Genomic DNA, 22,466 nt, shown 5'->3' with positions numbered 1-22,466 from the left:
CTGCTCATTCCATGATATCAGGAGATGTATGGTTTTCTCCCTTTTCTCTTGTTTTGTATTTACTTTCATGCTCTTCCTCCAGATGCACACATCTTGGCTTTCAAATACCTCTCCCTCTCCCCCCGCCCCCCCCCCCCCCGCTCACTGTGTCCTATGGAGGTGACATCAAGATCTCATCTCCTGGAAACAATTCATAATTAATATTTTATTTTTACTTTTTTAAGAATTGTTTTATTTTTCAATTACAGTTGACATACAATAGTATGTTAGTTTCAGATGTACAACATAGTGACTAGACATTTATATAACTTAAGAAGTGATCACCCCAATAAATGTAGTACCCACTTGACACCATACATAGTTATTACTATATTATTGACTATATTCCTTATGCTATACTTTACATCCCCATGACTATTTTGTAACTACCAATTTGCACATCTTAATTCCTCCCCCTTTTTCACCTCCCCAAAGCAACTCCCCTCCCACGCTGGCAACCATCAAAATGTTCTCTGCATCCACGAGTTTGCTTCTTTTCTGCCTGTTTGTCTCTTCTGTTCTCTAGATTCCACATATACGTGAAATAATGCGGCACCTATCATCTGTCTGACCCACTCCACGCAGCACAATACCCTCCGGGTCCATCCGTGTTGCTGCAGATGGTAAGTGTTCATTCTTTTTTATGGCTGAGCAATATTCTACCGTACACATGCACCATTCCTTCTCCATTCACTCATCCATTGATGGACACCCAGGCTGACTCTATATCCCGGCTACTGCAAATAGTAAAATAGCAGTAATACTGATACCAAGGACCAGCTGGTAGATGCCAGGTGCCAGGTACTGTTTCAGGTGCTTTGTGGGCACTATCTTAATCCTCACACAGCACCAGAGGCAGGTGCTAATGCTATCATTACTGCCATCTTTCTTCTACAGCTGAGGAAGCTGAGGTATGCGAGGTTAAGATTGCCCAAGGCCACTCGGCTAGTGGGTAGTGGAGCCAACATAGCTCCCTGGCAGTCTGGATCCATAGTTCTGCCTGTAACGCTGTGCCATGTCTGCCTCTTTGGAAGGCCAAGGTAACCTCTTCATTTTCAGTTAATTTTCAGAGGTGGAAAGCAGAAGAAGTCATCAATGTATTATCAAGAGAATAACCTCAATAACATATCTGTCTCTGCTATTGATCTAGCAAAGACCAAATGGAACCAGAAGGAAAGTATTTGATCTGCCCACCTCCCTAGTGGCTAGTTTATTCCAGACCAGGTGGAATGCAGATTTTCATACCAATTTTGACTGCTGTGATGAATTGCAATAAATCAAACAGGAGCAAGGCCAGGTCTTGGTATGAGTGGACACAGCTCACACAGGCTGTGTTTAAATGCACCACTCTCCCTTCTGCTCCCTTCACACCCTGCTTCTCCACCCCTGTGTGAATTTCCTTTCCAGAAGACACTAAAGATTGGATTCAATCAGAATGCTAGAGGAAGATTTAGACTGGTTTTGACTTTATGTGACCATGTGATCTGATTCATTTTTCTCCCCCTTTATATTCCTTTGGTTGTTTGGGTGACAGGTAAACACAAACTTCCTGGTTGTCCATGAATCAAAGGAGCACAAAACCTACACATGCTAGAGACACAGAGTGAGGTGAGTGCTACCAGCAATCATTAGGGAGCTCCAAGAAGTGTGGCTCAGGCTAAAGCAGAGCCAGTGCTCGCCAGCTATGAGAAGGCCAAGTAGTATCCATGATCCCTTTGCTATGGCTTGGTCTTCTGAGCAAAGGGGTCATTGTCCTGAGGGGAGATACCAGGGTGACTCCATTTGTAGTATCTGAGATGCCCACAGTGAGAGCATCCATGTGGGGCTACCCCATTCATTCTGCATGAGCTTTAGCACCTTATCGAGAGTTCTGGAGGCTTCAGGAACTTTCTCAAGTTCGGGTCCTTGGAAGAGTTGAGGGAGAAGTGATCTCCATTCTTTTCTTGATCCACCTTCCTTGGGGTCTGAGAAGCCTTACTCTGAACATCTGAGGAAGGAATGTGGAGGAGAGAGAGTAGGGATATGATCAATTGCCCCTAAAATCCCAATAAATGGTCCCCATTTCAGGAGCACAATGGAGGGATGAGAAGTTGTAACCGAAGCCCAGAGATGTGGTTACATCAGACTTTCATTACACTGTGACACTGAGTGCCCTAAGGAGGCACAATAGCAGAGCAGCTAGGAGAAGGCAATAGTCTTTGGATGGAAAGACCCAAAGGGCCCTTTAAATCTTTAATGAACTCAATGTGTAGATGTCTCCTATCTCTGAACGAGTCTCCCATACCACGCTCCCAGGGCTCAGCGCTGACACACCCAGTCAGGTAAGCAAAGTCACATGTTATATGGCATTTTCTTTGGCTGGACCATGGATTTGTGATATTTTTCCTTCTTTCTTTTTTAATGGTCTGCGACGTCACCTTTCCCAGGCTATAGACTTACTGCCTTTGCTGTCTGTTGTGGATGAAAAACTTGGTTTATGCTTGAAAATAACTCACAACATAAGAATCAAAGCTGAATTGTCGTCACGGCTGGGAGGCTGGGAGGAAGTCACAAAATCAATGAGTCCATGTTACCATTTGGACTATGAGAAGCAATCAATTTAAGTTTATGACTCAGTTTACCAGACTAGCAATTTCAGTCAAAAGGGTTCAACTAGTTGCCACATGGAGATGTCCAGGGAAGTTCAGCTTCTGAGAAAACCAACATGCTTTCTTTACTTTCAAGGATAAAGGCATTGGATCACCCTTGTAGTAAAGAAGTGTTTCTCATACACAGCAGGAAGGAGAAAGTTGAGGAGGAAACTCTCCCTGTGTCTTTATTCAGCATAATTGTGGGTATATGTCCATAAGTGTGGGTGTCTGGGAATGGGAGTGTCAGAGCTACAAGGAACAAAGATGCTGGAGTTTACAGTCAAACCGAAGCCCAAAATTCACACATAAAATTACGAACTAACGCTAATAAGCATTGAGATGTAGTGGAGTAAAGGATTTTTCTGTTGGAAAGATATAAAGCAGATAGAAGAGTCAGGCAAGATTGTCTTTAAGATGCATCTCTGGAAGAAAGCAAAAGAAGGTATATAGTTTTACCTCTCGCAGAATTGCCTTGAGCTTGAACCCCAGATAGACATTAGAGTCCACAAGTTCACAGGTGAACAAGTGCATTTTCGAATGTGTTAGGGCAAGAAGCAGCAGCCAGTTGCTCAACTGTCCATCTCACCCCAGCTCTACTCCTGTAACCATTGGACAGCAAAAGGGAAGTCTCTTACAAACCTAAGAGACTTCTTCTGTAGAAGCTCTGTACAGACGCCCAGCACCGTAAAAACAGGGGGCGATCCTCTCCTTGGTGCAATCTGAGTCATTTCTGTTTCAAGACTATACAACCCAATTGTATTGGGGGAACTTACTACTCCATCATGAAGCCACAATTTAGGTCAAGAAGATTCCGCTTTTAATAAATAGACGATTTTGAGTTTTTTAACCAGGTTCTTTTCCAGATTCCAACCACCACCACAAAGGCTATTTCAAAAACCATGAGTCGGAAAAGAAAAAGGCCACAATTGGAGCTTGAGAGATGGCATTTAGGGGAGGGATGGTGTTCAAAGGGGCAGGAGTCTAGCAAAAGAGATCGAAAAGGAGATGCCAGCGAAGAGAGTAACAAGCCAGGAGAAAATAACATCATGGAAACAAAGTTTGGAGAAAGAGGTGAGAAGGTAGCAGTTAAAAGTCTACATGGTACAGACAGGTGCAGGCAAGATGACGATCAAAATGTGTCTGTGCAATAACATGGAGGTCGGTGGCGGCCTTTGCCAGAGCGGTTTAAATAGAGAAGACAGGAGGCAGATTGTGATGGGTCAAGTAAGAGCTGGGGAATGAGAAAAAGGAAACGCCAGTGTAGGCCATTCTGTCCAAAGGCCTACAGAGAGCGCTTGGTTTATGTGCTGGGAAGATGGAGCCATTGATGATGGAAATTCTAGGAATAAAAGAGGTGATTTATAGAGCAAAGCTCTAGGAGGTAAGTTCCAGAAGACAGGTCTGTGGCCTATCCTTGGATGAGAGGAGGACTCCTTTGAGACAGGGGAAAGAGGCACAGAAAAGATTGTGGGATATGTATGGTATTTTAAGGGAACCATGTCAATTATCTTATTGCTTCACGGTGAAATTGAAAGTAATATAATCTTCTAAGAAGATGGTAGAAGAAGGACATCTGATGGAATTTCCAATTGGTAGTGAGGGGCAGCTGAGGCTAGAGACCAAAAATCAGCAGCGGCCCTCATCAGCATGGTTGATTTAGTTCCTGTAAGTTACTCACTAGCCTGGGTTCAAGAATGAAAGAGGCAGATGGTGGTTAATTCTTAGACAAGGTGTGATAGGCGGTTGCAACTAAAGGACAATTTGGCAAGGGACTTGAAGATGGGATGGGCATACATGAAGAGGTAACATCTCAGTATGACAGCCTATTCATGGTCGAGGACTCAGAAAATTGGCTAAATGGAAAACAAACCATTTTTTGTGTTGTTGTGTTTCCATTTGTCATCTTGCTCTATTTACATAGGTTAGCTCAGCTGCTAGAAAATGCTCTATGCCTACCCACAATTTCAAAACTACCCCCTTTTCGATGAGTGCCTAATCGGGATACTTCTAGCTAAACTCGGTTTATCAGACAGGATTGATGAAACTCTACTTCAGTGGTTTAACCCAATAAAGTTTTATTTCTTGCTCATGCAAAATCCAGTGGGGTCAGATGTCTCTCCAGAGTAGCTTGCCTTCACTCAGAGATAGAGGTTACTTCTATCTCAGCTCTTGGCCATCTCAACACATCGCCTCTAAAGGGTCAGAAAGGATGGACTAGTTATATACTGATTGTTAGTCCCTCAAAAGAGGTATAACACTTTGTTCACATTCTTATGAGCTCAAACTCTTCCCCAGACCGCAATCCAACTGCAAAGAAAGCTGAGAAATGAAGGAACGTGCGTGGACGTTCGGGAAGCATCACTCACAGCTATTAAACGGAGTCAACCACCAAGTAGCCCAAAACCTGTACTTAGTAATATTATTTCAGAGAGTGTGACTCTCGTGGCAAAGGAAGAAAAGAGTTGGAAAGTGGGAAGTGTAACATTGCTTGGGACTGACTATCCATACACGGTGCCAGACCAGCAGTTGAAAAGGAAAAACACAAGCCAAGCTGTAATTCTGTCATTGAATATTGTGTAGAACAACAAAGGCAAGACAAAGAACGAAGAGGAGGAGGAGAAAAACAGATGAAGAAGGAGGAAAGGGGAAGACGAAGGGAAAGGAGGAGGAGAGGGAGACAGAAGGAAAGATGAAGAAAAAGAGCCACGAGAGCAACAAGGCCATTTGGTGAAACTTAAATGCTGCTGTAATCATTTCCCGCCCCACGAAATTTGGCCAAACTACAGTCTGCTCACAGGAAATAGACACATAAATCAAGGTAAGGCACAAAGGGAGCTGGTTTAAACTTTCTGCTGTGAAACCACGTGGGACACAAGCAGGCTAGAATGAAGCTGGAGGAAAAACGCTGCAAAGCAAGCTGCCCCCTCCGACAGCTCACCACGGGTCTCCTCCGGCTTCCTTTCTGTCTTGCTCTAACTCACCATTTCAAAACCACTGCATATTTATTGTTATTACTGAAAATGTTTTCAACACCAAGAGATGCTAACAGGCCTTTTCCACCACTGGCATCGCTGTTGCAGGGAACGTGTTATTTCTTTTTAATTTGTTCGCTCAGTCCTGAATAACTTTTCAGAGGGCTCCAGACACCGCAGTATGACAGCTAAACCAAGGCATATCCGATGCAATGGAATTGCTCTACAAGCAACCTTGCCAAAGGCCCTTTTCGATGCACAAAGCTGGCTCTATCTTTGTATATTGAGGGAGCTAAATCAATGTTAAATGCTTGGCTCTTTTCACAGGACAATGACCAGGACCTAAGCTGCGTCCTTCCTTTTTGATTGACACTTGAAACGCAGCGCAGGAATCAGCCAGAGGCAGTGCTACAAGCCGAACCCTCTGCTGGGATAACCACTGGTGACATCTGCAGAAAGGCCGACAAAAGGCAGTTGAAAGCTGTGTTTGTTGCTTTCCCCCCTCAGATCTCTTGGCTTTCATGGAGCTCCTTACTTGCTTTAATATTATGATTCAGCACCTGGCTTTTTTGAACCTTGCTTTAAACTTCAAAAGGCGAGGTGGTATTAACAAACATGAAACGAAAAAGTGGCGGTAGTTTGATTTACTGTTGTCGTCTTATCAAGGGGTTTTTTTGTCACCAGCTGCCACTTTCTGTCATCTTTGGAACCATTATCATTTCTCTAAAATCTAAAAGACTCCACTTAATAACAGCTTTGAATACAGGCAGGATCAGTAACATACACAGTTCTGGGGATGACAGGACCATCAAATAAAAAGAAAGATGTTGCACACACAAAAAAAAAAAAAAAAGAAACACAAAAAAACACAAAAAAACAAAACCACACAAATAAGAGCTGTGGTACTTTCTAGTGACCTTGATTTCAGAATTAAACAAATCAAATCCAATTCTATTGTTCCTTTGGAATGCCACTGTAGAGTTTCCTTGAGAAGTTCCTTTTTGCTGTGAGAGCTGGTGGGAAGTTAAAAACCTCAGGCTACAAGGCTCCACAACTCCAGGTACAAGAGGAAACTCTGTTATAATATCATGAAACGGCTGAAATGACCTCTGCTATGAAGCACAGCCGCTCTGCTAATTAACAGCTCACTTTCACCGACTTTCTAATACTTTGAGCTCCCACTTGATGCTGACAGCCAGATAAACATTTGGAACTCTTACCAAGGAGATTGCTCCATGGTTTGCTTTTTCTTAAGGACCCGTAGCTCTGAGCTGTCCAGCCAAACCCTCAGGACCCAACAGGACCCTACGTGTGTATGTTAAAGCTGAGTGCACCCAGTAAAGCTCCCGCTTAACCCTTCTGTCGGCTTGGAAACTCAGAGACACGAAGTTGGTCAGAGCCACAAGGGACCTTAAGATCACCCAGTCCGGTGGTTTTGATTCTCTCCTGAGGACCTCTGTCAAAATATTGATGCCTCGCTCAGGTCGTTTCCACATCATCTGAATCAGGGTGGGCTAGGGGCACCTCTATTTTAAAAAGTCCTCTGGATGATTCTGATTTCCAAAGAGGGTTGAGGATCAACCCTTTCCAGGTGAAAATCAGAGGACTTCAACCACTTGTTGGAGACAGCATATCAGGTATGTGGCGGAGCTGGACTGAGGTGCAGGGAGGGGAGCCCGGAGCAGTGCTCAGGCCTCTGTGGCAGACCCATAGATGAAATCTGGAAAGTGATGGCTGGACAGTGTTTTTCAACCGGGAGACAGCTGAGCAATGTCTGCCAATGATGGGGTCAGAGTCACAGACATTCCTGCTATGGCCTCACTTTCCTTTTTCCCATCTGCTTCCCCATCCTAATTCAGCACAACTCTTCATAAACTTTCTGCTACAATCTGTGATGGATTTCTCCCATCCTCCTTTTTTCTGATCCCCTCAAGGGCCTTGAGATACTAAGTGTGGAGGAAATAATTGACAATCCCTGACACACTTCGTGGAAGTGAACAATATGAAAAAGGTGAAGCTGTTCATTTAGATGTTATCAAGTGCAAAATATTTCATTTGTGGCTTGATCTGATATGCCACCTCTTTGAAACCAGTCAAACATATTTGACCATCTGTTTCTCTTTTATGATCTAGTGGCATAAAAACTTGCTACTTTATTATGTAGCATTGTCAGGTGTAGCATCCAAAATCCTATGCATTATAGCTCTTTTTACAAAGGCAGTTATGTCAAATTAGCCATATGGATGATTGCCAAATAGCCTGGAGTTTCAATCCTTGGACGCCAAGTGTTCTGCTTACATACCACCGAAGAGGGTGGCTCCTGGGAACCTCACAGATCTTCAAAATAGAAAGGCAGCGTGAGTCTGAAAATAAAGAAGAGCATCTTTGGAGTTGTCAGTGGGTCTGTTCTTGAAATATTGAGTCTATGATGACATTATAAAACAAGAAAATAAACCCAAAGCAAAATCATGAGATCTCTAGTCTTACAGATCAGAACTAGGTGGATGATATGAAATAAGGCAGTGATGGCAAACAGTTTTATCTCCATGCCAACACTAAACAAGTATTACTGGTGGCCTGAAAGGCTGGACTAAGAAAGATTCTGGGCTCAGTAAAGTTGCCATGAATGACTAGCAATGTCTGAGATAGATGGGGATAAATATATGTGTGTAATTTCAACACCTGGTAAGTGGTTTAAACAAGCTTTGACTATATTCCCCTTCAGACCATCCATGAGTTTATTATCTAGTTCTGTCAATTACTAGATGTATGAGCTTGGACAAATTACTTAGATTTAGTTTTCTTATCCGTAAAATGGATATAATACCATAGCACTTTTAACCATAGCACCAGCATTCTGTATTTTGAGATTTGAATGACATAATAAATGTAAAGCCATCAGCACACTGCATGCCATATAGTAGGTGCTAAATAAAACGGAAGCTCTTAGCATTATTAGGGAAGGAACAAACCTGGTACTAGCCTGAGGTTGAGTCTCTATGGACTGGCAACGCAAGTAATTGGGATCATTCTCCAAGAGATGAGACCGAAGAACTTTGAGCCAAGAAAATATTTCTACCTTTGTCTCCACTTTAGCCCAACAATTTAAAAAGGAAGGGAAAAAAGAAGGGAGGAAAGGAAGGTGGAAGGAAGGAAGGAGGAGCAGTGAGGAGGAGGGAAGGAGAATAGGAGTGAGGGAGGGAGGAACAAAAGAATCCACAATGAAATAGAAGTTGCACAGAGATACCAGGACGCTCAGCGGGGGAAACTAGGACTGGGGAAAACTATCAGAAATTCTGAAGCATAAAAAGTTCTCTCTTTTCTTTTCTTTTAACCATAGCACCAGCATTCAAGTCTATAACAAAATTGTTCTATTGTGGATAAAAAGACGATTCTCACCGCCCACCCCCCAATAAACTACATGTCATAGTTGTTCCCCTTTGCTAATATATAATTCCCTGTCTCCATGCTTCACCCTGGTAAAGGGACAAGATGGAAACGGAATTCTGTCACAATACAGTGAGTAGAGACCTTCTGACTAGGACTCGGAAGATACAGACATCTCCTGCTCTGTCATGCTGGCCAGACGTCCTTGGACAAAGTCACGTGCCCATTCTGAGACTCCTTTTGTGAAGTAGGAATAAGGAATCTCACATACTAATTTTGAAGGGTTATTTTGAGAATGGAAAGGAGATCATATGCATGAAACATCTTTGTCAACTGTATATTTGATGTACGTGTGAGGGGATGATGATATTAGTCTGGCCTTTGCATAGACGGATCCACCTTCCTAATCTGATTTGATGGAAGCACATTCTTTGTTGTCCCCATTCTCCCTCCCCCAAAGCCCTCTAAAATCTGTCCCAATTCTTCCTCCTTAGTGATTGGGATTCTAACTGGAGTTAGAATTTATCCTTCTGGATTACCAAGTTACCATCCTCAGGCATCCTTTTAAAAGAGGTCTGCCGTCCTATAAGAAGTAAGACATTTACTTACAGAGAATTAAACTAGACACCGGATTTCTTGAGAAATCAGAATGAAGAGGCCAGGATGCAAGGGAGTTTTGATGAGGAGGAAAAAAGAGTGCCATTTAGTGTAGCAGAGCAATTAAGAGAGAATGACAAAGGCTCCAGTCCTGGCCCCACCAAGTGCGAGCTGTGTAATCTTGGGCAAGTGACTTCATTTCTGCTGGCTTGTGTTTCCTTGTTGGTTTATTCATTCATAAGTATTACGAAGTGTCTACTCTGTGTCAGGTCCTGTTCTGGGCAATAAGACGGTCAGATTTCTTACCCTCATGAAGCTTACATTTTACCAGGGATGGTAGAATGTAAACAGAAAAACATAGTAGCATGAGCACTAAGAAAAAGTAGCAAAAGCTACCATAAAAATAATTAAATGAAGATAAAGAGATAGTGAGAAGAGATACGGTAGGCACAGAAAGAGCTTTGAGGAGGTGAACATTTTACCTAAATCTTAATGACGAGATGGCATGAGCCAGGGGAGAGTCTGAGAGAGGACTAGTCAAGGGAGAGGAACTATCCATGCAAAGTCGCCCTTAAATTTAGGGAATAACAATGGAGGTCCTAAGAAACGGTCAGGTTTGAGACAGATATTAAAAGTGGAGTGGGTAGTGCTTCTTATTGGACTGGATGTGGCAACGAGGGAAGGAGAAGAATCACAGATGACTCTGGGGGTTGGTTTGAGAACAAGGTGGATAAGGAATATGAGGTTTGGGGGCGTTGCAAGAGTTCTGCTTTCTACGTAATGCATTTGTAAAATGTTTGTAACGTTTAGAAAATCTGACAAATAGAGGTCACAACAGTACCTACCTAATGGTGTTTGAGACAATCGTAGAAAGGGTCTAGTAGAGGATCTGACAGGGAGCGAGTGTTCAGTAAATTGCACTTACATAGGACAATGAGCAGAAATGTCCGATCACGTTGTGGGGCAAGGGTAGTCTGTGTCCAGTCAAGAAACTAGACAATGATGACAGAGTAGAGGCCAGAAGACCAATAGAAGGGCTTCAGGTTTAGGAGGGAGAAGCAAGAGGAGACTGCAGACATGGCTTGCATGCTTCACAGCTCTGCATTCCATCTGTCCTATGTGGCATGGTGAAAAACAGGGGGCTATTTGCAAGGGGCTACCAGATCAATTGGTCCATTCTGTAAAAAGATTGGTTTTTATTTTCTTTTTGAATTGAATGACTTAATGGCACTGTAGGGGTCATGTAAACATTGCCTTGACTCAGGATGTAGAAAAGATGTGTAGCAGCCACCAATTTGATGCTGTTCAGACAGCCTGGGGGATATGCTTATTGTAAACAAGGGCAAAATGCATCTTACCGAGAGAGAAATGGATTCTATTCTACTGGGATGAAGTAAATCTATGCCCAAAATTTCTTTTATCAACCAGCCATGCCAATGAACAATTTTAGAAGCAACTGTTTACCATCTACTTAGATGAATGTCAAAGGCCACTGCTTTCCAAGTCCACTAGCAAGTTTTGCTAAAATCGACCTGCTTCCTAGTGTACATTTCTTCTGAGCTTGAAAACAGTCAAGCAAACCAAATCTAAAGCCATGGAAATTCCATTCCTCTCCTTGACTCCCTTCCCACACCTCTGTGCACACACTTTTCAGAGCCATACAGCAGCTGTGATGGGAATGAGAACTATAGGAAACTTAGAGTTAATCATGTTAAATGGTGACAAATACTCAGGAAAGGATGATGCTGGTCATTCATCTGACACCACACAGATGGCCTAAGCTACAAACTCTCTCTTATATTGCTGGGTCTGACACCCTAACTAATCTGCTAAAGAACCTTCTGAGTTTGGGGATGTAGGTATTTTGGCTATAGTTGGACAATTGAAGTGCCTAAATTTGGAAAATAGAGTTTGTACAGATAATCTGTAAGATTCCCATTCTCCATATACAGTCACGTGCCGCATCATGACCGTTTGGTCAATGACAGACCACATATATGGCAGGAGTCCCACAAAATTATAATGGAGTTGAAAGACTCCTCTCGCCCAGTGACATGGGAGCCATCGGAGCCATCGGAAAGTCCTAGCACAAGGCATTACTCACGTGTTTGTGGTGATGCTGGTGTAAAGAAACCTATTGTGCTGCCTGTCGTATAAAAGCATAGCACACACACTTACAGCAGTAGTCTCTGCCATCTAGGTTTGTGTCAGTGCACTCTATGATGGAGATGATGATGAAATCACCTAATGACGCATTTTGCAAAACGTATCCCCATCGTTAAGCGGTGCATGACTGTGTTGACCTACAGACACACAAAGATTTCCTTTTGCGGGGTCGATGTTAAAACTTTCTCTGTCTCAAATAACTTTTTGGAGTGGAGGGGAAGAAAGAAGTAGGGTTTGACAAGCACCGTTTTAGGGAAGCTGGGAGGCTGAGGCTCGGCCAGTCTCCTTTGGGATAGTTACTGGGACGTTACTATAGCTCCCGTGCAAAGGAATGATGGAGTGGGAGGTAAAATAGACAATGAAGAGAGAAAAGTAGAATTCAGTTGAACTCATTTACTTGAGAAAGGAAGGTTTGAATTTAGTCAATACCAATTATGTATTTTTTCTTCCATTGCACATTATTAATCATGTCTTCCTTCCTTTCTAGACAAGAAGAACCAAAAAGGGCAGATACTGTGTTTCTATTGTTCAACCCCCCATCTCCAGCACCTACGATAGTGCCTGGCACTATTCTAATCTGATGCAAAATATGTGTTGAATTAACAAAAACATTTGTGCACATAGGCACAGCTTCTGAAAGAATTCAGTGTTACAGAATTCTCCAGAAGTAAGTCTGAGCGATTTCATGAAATGCCGAGGTAACTCAAATTGAACCAAAGGCCATCAGCATGGTTTGACAGTTGTAGCTCAGGTGAGCTGTCTTGACTAGTAACTATGTCACCGTGTGCTGAGCACACAGCCTGCTGTGCTGGTCCTGCCTTTCCTAATCTTGCACATATTTGTTCACAAATCACAGAAGCTTTGGAAAACCATCCTGACCCAGGTGATGGGATAAAAATATTTCCCATAAAATGATAAACTATTCTGTCAAGTCTGCTTGATCGTGCAGTGTGACCGATGATTTTTTTAAGTCTTATATCTACCAGCACAGTGAGAAGAAACCAGTGACAAGAAAAATGAGGAAAGAATTCATGATAATGTTTTCACAAAGTTGCCTCATGCCGTCCACATCAGCCTCCCGCACCATTTCCTACAGGAAATTTCTGAACAAGTCAAATTTCAATAGGCTTTCGTTACTGGTGACGATTAAAATTATTTATCTTTGTTCAAGGTCAGAAAAAAATTATTTTCTCTTAAATTAACAACTGTTAATTATCTGGAATGTAACGAGAACTTGATGATATGTATGATCTAGAGCATAATAACCTGAAAGGTCTGGACTGGGTTCCTTCTTCGGGCAACCAACCTAATCACTTTTCCTTAGGATACCAAGCAGAGAAGAGGACGTTTTCTAGAAAGGGGTGAATTGGCCCAGCATTCCAAAGTCACCACAGATTATTTACATAACAGTGAGCCCCAAAATGGATAATGGGGGGAAGTGGGGAGGTTTGGGTGGGATTACAAACCACATTCCAAATTGGCTTATCCTAGGTCCCTGTTCAGCTCAAATGCCTAATTATAAGTGTTTACTTCAGTTTATAATTTATCCCACAGTCACTTGATCAGTTGGGGGATCTTTATCGTAACAGAGCCTGTAATCAATGGTATTTATGACTTTCTCTTCATCATCTTTAGCGAGCAAGGTATAGGGAGATGAAATAGAGGCCTGAAAGAAAAGACAAAGTTGTTTTTCTTAGGGAAAAAGCAGTCAGAAAGGAGCATGCTATTTTGAATTACAGATATTTTGTGTGCAACAGGAAATGCTAAGTTTAGAAGGGTTGTCAATATAACCTCAGCTGAAAATGAAAGGAAGCACTCCATAAGTGTTTTTGAGAAGAAGCGAGGGAAGGAGGAAGGGAGGAGAGAGGGAGAAGGAGAGGGAGAGGGAGAGGGGAAGGGACGAGAGAGAGAGAGAGAGAGAGAGAGAGAGAGAGAGAGAGAGAGAGAGAGAATGAATATAGGCTTGCTATACATCCACTATCCAGGGTTCATTCATGAAACACACCCTGCCATCCGGAGAACAGAGCAACAGCTGTAAAGATTGGCTTCTGAGTCACCATCACTGAAGTGGAACTATTTGTACAAGTTCAAAGGCACCAAAGACCTTGGTGAATGTCAAGACATAAGATGACATCACTGTAAGCTGGTAAAGCTGAGGAAGATTTCCTATTTGGAATAGGAAATCTCTGGGGATAAAGAAAGCTTTATTCCTTCTTTGAGATAGTGTGTGCATCCAGGAGTGTCTCTGACCCATGACTCTTGATGAGACATCATCTGTCTAATTTAGCAAATTGTGAGCTCTCCAGAGAGAGATGGTGGTTTCTGTAATAATTATAAGGTGGTAAAACATCTTATAAAAGTGGCAGTTGGCTTTCTTCAGGAAAAAGAAAGAGATGAAAACAGGCTAAAAAGATTAGGACTCCTTAGTTGGGAAAGGCAAGGCCTTGGAGTACCACGGTGGTACATCTATAAAATGCAAAGATCTGGATAGGATAAGGTCACACCTATTTAATAATCCCAGGAAGACATGGTTCATTGTCCCTCATAGAAGCATGAAGCAGCTTTTCCAGGACAGATAAAAAGAAAACGGCTAAATGAAAGCCAGAACTTGAAATCCAAGAAACGATGTAGGCTGAAAATATAAAGAAATAGAAAAAGAGTTTAAAAATAATTACGTACCGTGTCAGATGGGTAATAAGTCTATTACCCATAGTGGGTTTATCACTTTGTGAACTATAGAAATGTCTACTCACTATGTTGTTTTGTATACCTGAAACTAATAATAATAATAAAAACTCATACAATTTTGTTTAAAGGGCATTGGAATAGTCAGTCTTATGTTCTTCACCTCTAAGGGCAAGACCTTGAGCAGAAAAGTGACGTAGTCTTTGCTCACCAACTCCTTGTATTCCAGACACCGACAAAACATTAGCTTCAATGATTTGCATTAAATCTAACAACTATTTGCATGTGGGTCCCTGTGCTAGGTACTATTTCTAAAGAGTCATTAGTCTATTCCAGTGGAAGAAATTTCTTATATTCCTATGGGAATTTCAATAGGAGGCTGATACACTCGGTAACGAAAAGATAAGGATGCAAGATGGAACGTAGAGGGAAGGAAGGATCCCTACCGTCCTAATTTGTCAGTAAATAATATTACCTTATTTTATTTTTACAAATTGTTTGATGACTATAACCTTACTTTAGTTCCATAACATCTCTGTCAGGTTTGATGGCAGGACCTATAATCTCCTTTCTCAGATGAGGAGTCAGACCAAGAACAGTTCGTTAAGCTCAAGGTCACCTAAGGAATGAGTGGTCAGTTGAGATCTAGGTCTCCCCTTGCCTGTTGGCCATCTCTGACTTTACTTCTTCCCTGTGCACAGTGTCCAAGATGGCTGTGCTTTCTAACAACTGCACTTAGTATGCCATGTTCTAGTGAAGTGCAGTGTCATTTTGATGAACCTATGAGATGCATTGAAGCTGTTAGGAACAGCTGAGAGATCACAGACAAGAGCACCTGTTTTGGCCACTAACTCTTCAATTCCCCAACACTGTGCCCTGGTCCTCCCACCCTTTCCTCCTGCTCTACCTCCCACGGTGCATCTCAAAGAACATTCACACATACAAAAGAGAATCACAGAGCCCTGTGAAGAAGGCTCGGGCAAGTCCAAAACTCCAGGCTCGGTAACCGTTTTGAACACGAACTTTTGATAGTCTCTCCAGCTTAATTGGAAGAGTGAGATTTAGAACCAAGCAAAGTCATGTGAACATAGCACTGGAACTCAAAATGAGTATGGTCCTTCTCTCTATTTCTTCTCTTCCTGTCCGTCACGGTCACCTGGTCTATAGGCAGGCCAGCTCTCATCTCAGCTGGCCAGCTCTACCTGAAGTATATGTAGGTCTGACAAAAACCTGGGTGAAAGCTTCAAATGCAAGTTTACCTTCCCCCAAACTCTCCCTCCGCCTTTCAAATGGAGACATTTGTTTAAACCCAACCCTTCCTTCAAGTAGATAGAGATACTGTGGGCTCTTATTTGGATTCCAGGAAAGAGACAACATTGTGTGGACTCATATGTTCTGGAATTTTCTCTCACAATTACACAACTAGCATACATATAATTAAAAATGAATGTGAATACTATAACACAGCATTCACAAAGGAGAAAGAGACCAAGTCCAGGTTTAATACTGTAAAGCAGTCCTTTTATCATCTGGATAGTCTGCAAAAGCAGAGTTTTCATAGCATCTCAGCGGTTCATGTGGGGCTGAGTTACTCACGGGAATTCCCCCAACCACCACCACCGCCTTCCACACAAAGGTCATCTGCTCCCTGTCACCTGAGAAACATTTGTGCGTCCTGGATAGACAGCCACTGCTTTCATCTGACCAGGCAGCAGTCTTACGTAACACCCCTAATGGACTTGGTTGTCATTTTAAAGATGGGAAAAATAGCAAACCAACAGCACGTAAAGAAACAAAGTTCACACTTTTCCCCAGAAAGCAGATGCGATGCAACTGAGGAGCTTTATTCTCCATACGATGTCTCCCTCCTCCAAGAGAAACCAATTCCCAATCTCTTCATATGGAATTATAGGTTCAGTCATGGGGTTGGTGAGCCTTTTTGAATGGTTTGCCCAAGGTAGCAATTTTGTAATCCACCATAGCTGAAGTAAGTATAGACCTAAGCTTGCTCCAACCTTCTTTCTCCTCCATCCAGCCTCACGTCCCCACTTAGGTGAAAACACTGCATATAAACAAACTCCTCTCAAAGACACCTCAACCTTGACATTTCTTTCTCCCTATTCCAAACTTGCTTCCTTTTAAAACACCTCGCGCTCTGCCAGGCTCCCACATGAGGCCCAATTATCAGAATAATAATTAACAGGCTCTCATTATTTCGGATCAAACAATGTCCCCCCCCCAATGAAGCCAAGAATAGCCAATGTGATCCCTTAAAACGGGGTGTGAGTTTCCTTACACCTTGGGGCGTCTAATCCACTGCAACCATTAGGCACTGAGCTGCCCGTAACAGCCTGGATAACATTGAGTCAAGGACAGTTAATGGATGCCAGAGCACAGACCAAAGTGCTCCAAGCATGTCAGTCAAGACTAACCGGAGGCAAAAACATCAAAATGCAGGTTGGAGTTTTGACATTCCTGCAGGCTCTGAACGCCTCGCCAGTAAATTTTTAAAGTCAATATCCCCCTTCTGCTCATGAACACTTTTCTGTCTGATGAGTAGGACTAATGTGGATCTGATTGAACTGTGACTAAAGTAGGACTTTAAAGGCAGCTTTGAATGTGTAGGGGGCGGAAAGGGTTGGGTGTGTGTGTGTCTGTGTGTGTGTGTGTGTGTGTGTCTGTGTGTGTGTTTTTTATGGGTGTATGTTTTCTTTTTTTTTTCCAGAAATGTCTGTGATAATAATGAAGACAGTGTACACAGATTATCACAGGCTGTGTCTTTCGACTTCAAGGTTATGTGATTAGAAAATTAGAAAAGCGGCGAGATTAGAAAAACCGCAGAACATTTTGAAAGAAAGCTTTTTTTATAAATTATCTGTGTGCTGGATTTACACAGAATCTGATAGATGGATCTTCTAATGTTTGGAAATGGATAAATGCAACAATACAAATAGGAAGACTGGCTTTGGAGCCGACTCCTGGCAGAAGTTCAAAACTCATATTAAGGATTCTAATTCGCTTAACGCCTGTTACTTATTATTTTTTTTAAATTGCCACCTATATACATAAAACAAAATATAACGATTTCATAAATAAAAATGAAAGAATAACAATGAGATGGTTGTTTCTCATGATGCATGACTTTCCCCCAGAACTGGAATCAAACCTACACCTCCTACACCTTTCTGCCCTTTCTCTTCTCAAAAGCTCAGACCAATAAGCAGAAGGACGTGTGTCAGGAAGTCCAAGCAGAATTGGGTTTGGATGGTGGTCAGCCTCCTGCTGGGGGTAGCTAAGGAGTGATAGCCATTTTGGAACTCAAGTCACAGCTTTACTCCTCCTTAAATAAGGGGGGGGGGGAGATAAAATTTTCCTGTATCGAAACCCAGGCTGGTCTAAATAAAAATCCCATTACAAAAGTCACTCCTTTTGCTTGTCTGCTGACAATGGTGCGGTTCTGAAATGTATTAGCAGGTGGCTCTATCAGTAAAAAGTCTTGGTAGAGGCTAACCTGTGTCTGATGACACCTTCTCAGGGTGCTTTCAACACCTGGAAGATGACATTCGATTGTTTTTCCAGAGAAGAACAGATCTGGAAGCCTCTAAAGTGTCCACGTCCATATATAAAGGTATAAAGAACAGTCATGCCCTAGTGAACTTTCACCTATTTAGTGGAAACCTGTGAGTAAGGAGCATCCTGAAATTCTTAGAATTGAAATCACTGACACCTGATTTTGACCTCCCAGATATAAAAATGTAACTAGGTGATAAATGCACTTCAGGATCAGACTGGATCTTCAGACCTCTGGTGGCGAGATCAACAAGGTTTGGGCATGACGGGCATCATAGTTAAAGTTTAGGGGTGCCCCCAAAGCACACGAGCTGTCCTCAGTATCTGATATTCTGATTTTTAAAATCTTTTACTTAGAACATTACCTAAATTTTTGAAATTATTTTGATATTCAACTCAATATATGTATATATACATGTATATACATATATACATAGATACAGTATAATTTCATATATGTACATATATATGAAATTATATATATATATAGTCTCAGATCGTGAATCTCACAAGTTTTCTGTTTTCTTGGGTGTTCATAGAATCACCTCCATGAGGCTTGGAACCGTGTGTTCTACTTATTCATTCAACCAATATTATGCACCTATTCTGCCACAAAAGCAATTTCAAATGCTTGGGCTCTATCAATGAATGAAACAGAGTAAGATCCTTGACCTTATGAAGTTTAGATTTTAGTAGAAGAGACAGACAACAACAAAAATAACAAAGTTAACTACATAGTACGCTAGAAGATGGGAAGTGCTGCGGAAAGAATACTAGAGTAAAAGGAATCAGAGACGCCCGGAGGAGAGGGGAGACCGGGCAGACTACACCGAGAAACTGACATCGCGCACAGCCTTACAAGAGGAGTCTAAGTTAGCCACACGGGTATGTGGCAGAGGTGCCTCTGCGAAGTAGAACAGCCGTGCAAAAGCCTGAGAATGTCTGGCGTGTTTTCAGAATAGACAAGAGGCCCAGGTGGCTGGAGTGGAGAGATGATGGATGCAGGGTGGGGACGGAGGAGGTGACCAGGACTGGGAGGAGAGATACAAGATGAGATCTTACTTATCTCAATATCTCCAATCCCTAGCTCAGAGGCTGGCACCTGGAAAATTCTCAGAGATTCTTTCTTGTTTGGTGAATAAATGAAAAAAAATGGCAAAGTTTGGAAGATCCTCTGACACAACTCGCATGTGATGTTTTGGCATACTACGCTGCAGTATTTTCTTATTGTGTTCTTTGGAACGTTAGTTCCTGAAGGTGTTTCAGGAGAAAAGGGTTCCAAAGTCAAATAAGCCCTCATTTAGTAGATTTACAAATCACAGTGACTGTTTGAAAGTCTCAGAGAAATTCTCCAGGAAATGACGTTGTAACTTAGCATTTTGTGAACCTACTCAACCACACCGCCCCTTTCTTCTTCCCATTCCCATTTCCCCCTTGCACCTTTGTCACTCCTCAAACAGAACTTTCTATAGAATGTACATTGAGAAATGATGACCCATGCTGAGCTGGCATCCGACAGCCTCGGGAAAGACAACCCTCCACCCCAGCCCCCAACCCTGCCATTTCTGGGCTACTTGGAAATTCAGAATAGCCTCTTTCTTTTGAGTGGAATAAAATCCACTTCTTTGTCATTTCTGTCTGTAGACCCTAGTTTTACCTGTGGGACCATATAGAACAATCATGGGCTATGAAAGGACTTCAGGATTTTCAGTCATATATAATTCAGTTTGGTCTTGTCAATTACTAGCTGGGCAATTACTAAAACTCTGATTTTTCATTTCCGTATCTAACTGTTCTGCCTCATAAGGTTGTTGTGAAGATTATGTAAGGTATGACAAAATGCCTAGCAGAGTGCCTGTTAAGTTATAGGTAGCAGAAGTTCGCTCTTTTTTCTGTCCTTTTCCACAATTCCTTTCACAAGTGGAAATACTGACCATGTCTCCCTGGAATCCTCTCTTCTCCAGGCTAAATATCCCCAGTTCTTTCCACCATAAATGTCGACTGTGAACTGCAGGTATTGTACCAGTGACCAGAGGATGGGTCACCTCCCACACTGCAAGCATCACAGGAGACAGAGGCCAGGGCGGGCCAACTAGCACTTTCAATCTTCTGTGTATCTGAGAGTCAATCCTGTTTTCAAAGTGGAAGTTTCATAATAACCAATGAGATGTTTTTAAGGCCTTCCGAGGGAAAGTATCACATTACCATGAATAACACGGAAATGCCTTCTTTTCCTAGCTCATCATGACAAAGATTTGCATCTAAAAAATGTCAAATAATAATCCATACAAAAACGCAAAAATCTGTACCATAAAAATGAGATACAGATCTGCCAGCCAGGAAGGTGAGTGTTCACATGTTCCCCGTGAGTGAATTCATTTTTTCAATTTCAATGCTAGTGGAGGTCTTCCTGGCACAGATAATCTTCAGCAGTCAATAGTTTAAAAATCATTTATTTTTAGCTTCGCAAAGCAGCCATAGCAAATTGGAATTCTTAGCACTCTCATTCTAAGTTCATTGGATTGACTTTTTCCAGTAGGAGATGATTAAAAAATATGTAAAGAGTGACAGCAGTTAAATGGAGTTAAATTCATTTGGTGGTTCCTGGCCCATAGCTGGTGTACTCAATTCCATTAGTGCCGTTCCTTCTGCAGTTGGCACACAGCTGGTCTCTCCCATTCATTTGCCTATTTATATTTCTTAGCATATGTTAGAGAGGCATAACAGGTCCTTCTTTACAGTTTAAGAATTGTCATAAACTGTAAATTAAACAGCACCCTTACTTATTCTGTATTCAAATTCCCAGTTTGTGGCATGTCACTGACTGGTTCAATAACTGGGGCTCCCAGTATCACAAAAGGTGCTGGACACATGGCATTTTCATTCATGGCATATACCTTGGTCTTGTTTGAAAACCGAATTTGGGATATATAATCTAGTGGGAAGTTGTCTCCAGTACACACTTTCTTACACAAGGTGCTTTAGCCATTTGACCTTTCACCAGCCACGGCCCCTCTCCAATCTGTACCATTCTCTTCCTGAAGGCTCAGCTCAGAGAAGACTGTCCCACATAAGGATGGGCTCTGAAATCCCAAATGCACAGCAGCAAACCCCCTGCCTCTGCCGTCTCCTTCTCCTCAACAAAGCAAGTTATTTCTAGTGCGTTTCATCTTTTCATTTTTCTTTCTTCCTCTGTATTTACATATGTTCAGTTTGTAACATATATCATCATAAATTGATATGTGTACACATAGTCATAAATTTATCCAAGTTTCATTTAAACGATTACCTGGAAAAAGAACCGGAAACACAATTAAGTGTTGGAAAAGAGGTAAAGGGGAAAGGAACTGAAATTTAAAAAATTTGCTTCGTATGTGTGAGTGAGTATGTGTGTATCACTTTAAGAGGAAGACTGCCCTTCTTTCTCTCCTGGATGTGATTGGACCTCTTGGAAGAGTATCAGAAGCACATCACTGGCACCAGTCCATACAGATGGGGCTGCATTAAGACGTCACTAAAATAACAAAATGACAGCAATTTCAAGAGAGAAACCAGGTGATGAAGAGAGATCCAGCTCAGCAGAAGTCCCTCTGCACCCCACATTAGCTCCTCAGGACACGAGAGTGGAGATTGAGGCTGCTGGGACCCCAGACCCATGAGGGGAAGAGCCCTGGGCAACAGTAGCCAGGCTGAGCTTGCCACCTTCTCTTAGAAAGTTTTCTATGTGAGTTTCATGAAACCATCATGTCCCATCAGCTGAGGTTGACTCTCCCTGGTGTAAAAGGAAATTAGCTCAATTCTAATCAAAATGAGAGGCTCAACAAGTAACACTTTAATAAAAGTTGAAATCACTTCAGCCCATCACAGGTACTGAATTTTTGAAATAGCTGCAGCTTCCCGATGAGAAGACGAAAGGATGAAGACTATGAAATTGCCTAGTGTCTGATAAGACTGATGACACTTCTGACCAGGGCAGTGCTATTTCCAGGCTTGTGGCTCCTCTCTTCTTGCCTCGTTCGAGTACATCAGGAAACTCTTCTTTGCTCACAGTAACCCGAGGACCCACCTGTGGAGAGCACAGTGAGACTGTGATTCCCGTTCCCATCAACAGATTTGTCCAATGTATCTACTACTCTTGACCATGAATTGACCATGTTAGCAAACCCCCACCAATAACTCAACCTGAATTCTTGGCTCCTACTTTTCCCACGTCTATACTGAATCACAGAATAATTAAGGGAACATTAGTTTAGGAAAAGAACTTGGAGGTAAACCATTCTAAATTCCTATTCAATGTGTGAATTTCTTCTACGACAGCCGTGTTTTTCCGGTCTCTTCTTGGACACGACCAATGATGTGGAATTCTTATTGCAGGAGCACCTCCTTCTGCCCTTTGGTAGCCCATTTGTTATTATAGAAA

The 22,466-nt window shown here is 42.2% G+C and overlaps 1 long non-coding RNA gene across 8 annotated transcripts in view; it reads right to left on the bottom strand.

The window, feature by feature from the left end:
* Positions 1-203: 203 nt before the first annotated feature.
* Positions 204-22,466, bottom strand: part of LOC109450593 (uncharacterized) — a 209,605-nt gene continuing 187,342 nt past the window's right edge. For 6 of the 8 annotated variants that reach the window (XR_012492957.2, XR_012492954.2, XR_016022751.1 and 3 more), the window contains one exon: positions 204-2,026. This is a non-coding gene — a long non-coding RNA (uncharacterized LOC109450593). Of the gene's footprint in view, positions 2,027-19,643; positions 22,113-22,466 lie in introns of those variants that run through there. The other 2 variants (XR_012492956.2, XR_012492949.2) reach the window with 1 other exon arrangement.

Source organism: Rhinolophus sinicus, chromosome 11 (genome assembly GCF_057876585.1).
Source record: "Rhinolophus sinicus isolate RSI-liver-muscle chromosome 11, RSI-T2T, whole genome shotgun sequence".
Taxonomy (NCBI): domain Eukaryota; kingdom Metazoa; phylum Chordata; class Mammalia; order Chiroptera; family Rhinolophidae; genus Rhinolophus; species Rhinolophus sinicus.
This window is presented reverse-complemented; position numbering and strand designations above follow the sequence as displayed.